Source organism: Camelus bactrianus, chromosome 13 (assembly GCF_048773025.1).
Source record: "Camelus bactrianus isolate YW-2024 breed Bactrian camel chromosome 13, ASM4877302v1, whole genome shotgun sequence".
Lineage (NCBI taxonomy): Eukaryota > Metazoa > Chordata > Mammalia > Artiodactyla > Camelidae > Camelus > Camelus bactrianus.
The window spans coordinates 45,890,069-45,895,583 of record NC_133551.1 but is presented as its reverse complement, the minus strand read 5'-3'; the positions used below and the strand labels follow the sequence as shown (position 1 = coordinate 45,895,583).

The 5,515-nt window shown below is 46.1% G+C and overlaps 1 non-coding gene across 1 annotated transcript; it reads right to left on the bottom strand.

Annotated features, from left to right (window-relative positions):
* Positions 1-2,649: 2,649 nt before the first annotated feature.
* Positions 2,650-2,722, bottom strand: TRNAS-AGA (transfer RNA serine (anticodon AGA)). The gene has a single exon. It is a non-coding gene; the product is annotated as a tRNA-Ser (tRNA).
* Between the last annotated feature and the right edge of the window lie 2,793 nt (positions 2,723-5,515).

The following is a 5,515-nucleotide window of genomic DNA, read 5'->3' as shown; positions in this document are numbered from 1 at the left end:
AAATCACTAATTTATTGCAGGGGTTCCCAGACCAGGCTGAGCCTCAGAATTACTTAGAGATTTAAAAAAAAGTTTCCCCGACTCCACCCAGACCAAAAATATCCATATGTCAGTGGTGGGGCCTGAGAATTAACATCTTTGGCAAGTTCTTCAGGTGCTTCCGATGCCCAGCCAGGTGGGTAAATTACAGGCTTTCATCTATTTAAGCTCTAAACTGTTATGTCTAGTGAGTTGACAAGGAATTAAAAAGTAGAGGTTTGTAATAAGGAGTAACTTGGTCTGCTAAGCCATCCATAGATAATCTGGCAGGCCCTGCACCTTGGCCTAGAACTTCAAGCGCTATTGGCTCCTGACCTGGACGTCAATTCCCAGGCTCTGGGTCCTGCCTTCATTCCTCCCTTCCTTTGCCCAGGTGTGGGCACTGGGTCTACCCAGCTGGTGACTAAAGAGAGAGAAATGGTGGTCACTCCAACCTGTACACTCTGGTTTGGGCTTAACCCAGCCTTCCCCTCCTTGCTCCTACTCCCGCAGCTTGTGAATCCAGCCTTGAGAATCTTGAACTCCTGGCATCATGCTCTCTGGCATGATTACTAGAGCTCAAGCCTCTTTAAATTTTGGGAAGAGAATTTCTGACAATGGCAACATCGTGCAGGAAAAATAGCACCACAGAAACTTGTGTTCTAGAGGATTTACATTCCAGAAGCAGAAGGTCCCACCTCCTCTATATAGGAGACGTGTGCCTTGAAAAGGTGAAGCACTTCATCTACACTTTTACACTACTATTCTTCACTTTTGTTATGTGAAGTCCAGTGCTAAGTACTCTATATATATCATTTAATCTTTTTCTAGACTTTTGAGCTAGGACTATTTTTTTTTTAATTTACAGGTGAGAACACAAAGGCTCAGAGAAATTGAGTAACTTGTCCAAAGGCAGAGGTGAGATCCTATTTTTTAAAAAATTACTATCATTATTTACTCTTTTGGGGGGGGTAATTAGGTTTACTTATTTATTTATTTTTTTAATGCAGGTGCTGGGGGTTGAACCCAGGACCTCATACATTCTAAACATGTGTTCTACCACTGAGCTATACCCTCTCCCCAGAGATAAGATTCTAATTTAGCCCTTACTCTTAACATCTACGATGCTGACTTCCAGTGTCCTCATTTGTAAAATGGGAGTAATGTTCCTCAGTATCGTTGAAAAAGATCAAATAGAAGAGACTTAGGTAGTGGAAGCAAACATCTCTGAGTCGGGTGGGAGTCAAGCACCAAGTGAGCTCAGGAAAACACCTCTCTGCTTCCTCCCTTCCCCTGCAAAATCCGTGCCAAAATACAAGATCTCAGCTGACTGGAGGCAAGGCCAAAACGGGAAAATAAATGTGGGCTGAAGAAATAAAAATGCAGGGTGGGGATTCATGCCAAATCACGAATGTAGGAATAATAACAATCACAACAAAAAGGATCTGGGGATCATAGTGGACCAAAAGTCAAACGACCCTGTAGTGATGTTTCAAACCAAGGCAAGGATTTTGGGTGGGAGGAGGGAGTGGAGGTCAGAGCGAGTAAGTGAAATGCTTGAGGGGATACCACTGCCATGGCAGATGTAGAAAAAGACTGAGGAAAACTGAGTATCACATCTTTTGGGAGGGACATGGGTTCTGGGCAACAGAGTCAAGATTCAAGTCAAGATGTGATGGCAATACTGGGCTCAGATCAGCCAGATGAAATGAAATATGTGTAGAGACCCAAAAGTCAAGAGTTGCTTACTTTTTCCAGTAGGAAAAGCCATGTTTAACAGCAGATTGTGAAGAGAGCTGAGGATGGGAGTAGGGAACAAGGGTGAAGAAAGGACAAGGTGGCGTCGGTAAGGTGACCTTATCACCGAGTGATAAGTCAATATGATAAGTGATAAGTGGCAATGTGGAGAGGAGACTGCTGGGTGGGCCAGGCCAACTCCCAAAGGACTGCTGTCCTAAATCCACTCTGGTCATCCCACAAGGCCATCTGGGGCTCAAATCCAGACCCCAACCATGAGGTGGACACTGCTGAGTTTGTCCAGAAGCAGGTGGGGGTGCTGGTTCATATAAAGAAAGACAGAAGATTGTTTTATCTGCTGAAAAGACTCTAAGGCACATTGAGAGCTAACTTCACACATCAGCAGGAGAAGCTATGAGGCAGAAAAATGAACAAAACTATTTTCGGAGGCTCCAGCTATGACGGGCCAAGCAAAGCCCAGGAAGGGGAGGGAGAGGTGGTTGGATTTCAGTGCAGGGTGGGGATCACGCAATCACACAGGGCTGTCTCTGCAGGGCACAGGTCAGCCAGCAGGGTAGAGGGCTCCCAGAAGTTTTCAAACAGTGGCCTAATGTCTTGGAGATGCTGTGGCCAGGGCTGCTGAGGTGGGTGGGAGGTTAAATTAAACCAGAGTTTTCTCAGTCTTTCTTGGAAACTGCTTCTTCAAATGACAGATTATGGGAAGCCCAGTAAATAAAACACTGCTTCTCTGGTTGAACTGGGGACAAAGACTAGGCTCCCAGGCTCCCCACCTCTAAGGAACTGTTGGGATGTCTTGAAGCACAGTTGAAAACTAGTGACTAGACAGTGTCTAGGGTTTTTTGTTTGTTTGTTTGTTTTTTGGTCTTTTTTTAGAGGAGGTACTGGGGATTGAACCCAGGACCTCATGCATTCTAAGCATGTGGTCTACCACTGAGCTATAACCTCCCCCTGACTCCCACCCCCATTCTTTTTAACCCTAAAACTTGGTAAGCCAAGACAGGAGCTTGAATATGCCAGGCTGGTACTTTAAAATAATTGCCTTGCTCCACAAGTCTGTTCACTGTCTCACTTCTTTCTGACAAACCCTGGACCAGCTGTCTCCTCTTGCAAGGGGATGGCCCCTTGGCTTTATTTTCACATGCAGCCTCTGCAATAAAAGCAAGCAAGATGGCTGCTGCCTGGGGCTGGACCATAATCACAGCATGTTTGTCAGGGCTGGGTCTCACTGTCCAAGGGATGTTTGTGGACACAGGTGGTTTGAGTTGAGCAGTCATCCAGGAGGAATTTATTCAACATTCAGCGGTATCTTATCTTTGTGCTGGGCTTCATGCTGGACGCTGGGGATACAATGTCCAGTGAGATATGAACTGTGTCTCTGAGGAGTGTCCCATCTATGGGAGAGACAGCCTTTTGGAGGCAGAGCACAAAATGCTGGGGAGGCACAAGACAGGGCACATGATGGGCGGGGACGGCATAGATGGGGATGTCAGGGAAGGTTCTGGTAGAGATGCTTCAGTGGGACTTTGAAAGACAAATAAGAATTAACTTGATGAAGGGGGAATGCACATTTGAGGCAGGCAAAGATCAGAACAGAGGCAAGAAGAGCAAGCTCAGTGTATTTGGGGAACTGCCAGTCATCCAGGTTGATTGGTGCTAAGGGAGTGGGAGGGGCCTAGCAAGAGATGAGCCTGGAGAAGTCACCAGCAACCAGTTCCTAAAGCTCTTGTGAGATGATCCAGAGGGACTTTGTTCTGAAAGCTCTGGGCAGCTTGGGAGGAATCATAAGCGGTATGAACCAATTTTTCTTCTCGCTCTTCCAGTTCCTGAGGCCCAGAGAGCGCAGGAGCCCTGTGAATGTGAGGAATGAGCTTGCTCAGTGGATGTTACAAGTACCATTAAGTCTGGAGCATGGACCGTCACCTCCTATTCCTGGCTCAGTTCCTGATGCAGTGACCTTCAAGTTATCTCCCGCCTTTTCATGCACCGAGTTTCTCCTTTAGCAGGACAGGGAAAAAAGTGCTGCCACCCACCTGCCACATTAAGAGAACTGCCAAGACCAAAGCGCTCCATGTGGTATACAACAGAGCACAAGAAAGTCCTCCTTCAGGTAGAACGTGATGTCTTTTGAAAGAAAGTTTGGAGGGATCAGAAACGTATAGTGAGTGCATTTTGTCCTTCAGTTGTTGGCAGGAAAGTTAGCACACGTGTTTCTCAGCGCAAGGGCTGGTTCTAGAGCTACCCATGACTTCTTAAGGCCTGGGTTGGCTGAGGTTAGGGGTGGTTGCCAAGTTTCCCTCTATTCTGCGCTGGGGATGGGGGAGGGGAGGGGAGGGGCGCAAGAGCAGCGCACATCTCTCCAACCAGCAGCTTCCTGCTTACCTCACTGGGTTGTTGGAAGGACTGAGACAATCCAAGGGCTTAGCACAGTGCCTGGCACACGGAAAGTCCCCAGTAATAAATGTTAGTGCTGTTGTTAATGTGTGTATATTTTGAGACCAACTATGAACTCACAGGGCTGCCTGACTCTTGCATGGAACACATATTCTTTGAGACTTTCAAGTTGTCTTCCTTTTACTCCCTATTAAACCATAGGTGCTTCTGGCAAGATCTGCATTCCCCACAGCAGCTCGTAGTGTTCTCTAACCCTCCTTGTCCCTCTTCTGAGAGGCCTTGGATTATAATTAGCAGTCAAGTCAGTGTCTCGCCTCGCTGAACTGTGAGCTCCTCAAGGACATGACTGAGCCTTTAAATCTGTGCCCAGAAATGAGCATGCTTAAGCCTGGCCCTGCCTCAAGGCCTCAGCACTCGCTGTTCTACCTGATACTTTCCCCCAGCTCAAGCATCAGCTGTCACCTCTGCAGAGGTGGTGCTCCTGACCATTAAGTTACTGCCTCCTCTTCATGTTCTATCACATTTTTTTTAATTAAATTTTTTTTGTTGTTTTGCTTTTTTCTTGGTGGGGGGAGGAGATAATTAGGTTTATTTATTTATTTTAATGGAGGTACTGGGGATTGAACCCGGGACCTCATGTATGCTAAGCATGTGCTCTACCACTGAACTATCCCCTCCCCCACAATAACATTTTAAAACTTTCATAAAACTACCATTATTTGAAAGAATCTTACTGATTTATTATTTGTCTTCTCCACCAGACTAAAAGTACCATGAGAACAGGGGCCTTATTTGTCCTCTTCATTGCTGTATTCCTCAGTTCCCCGTAAGTGTGCTTGGCATATAATAGGACCTAGATAAATATTATGAATGCTCAATCAATTCTAAGTCAGATGACTGGGGGAGTGGGCATTTGTACCTCTCCTCCAAGACTGAACAACAGGTCAGTACTGCAGAGACTGCAAAAAACACAGCATGTGGCTCCTGCTTCCCAAATGCAAAGGCAAGGCAAACTATGAGCAGGCGCTAGATGTGAGGCACAGAACCAGCGGCCAGAGACACAGGTGGTGGCTGGAACAGAGCTTGAGTGCAGGGATCATCCTACTCATCTTCCTATGTCAGCACCTAACTTGGCAGCTGTAGAGCAGGTGCTCTGTGAGTGGCTGTTGAATTGCACTGAGCAGACAGCCCACCAGAAAGTGTAGATTGGCTGAGATACAGATAATTTGTGTTTAACTTGCTATCTTGGTTTGCAAATATTCCTACTCAGTAAGTTTTCAATCTATGTGCGTGTTAAGAGAGTCTCTTAAATTTAAACTATTTAAAGATAGACACACATACAACAAGA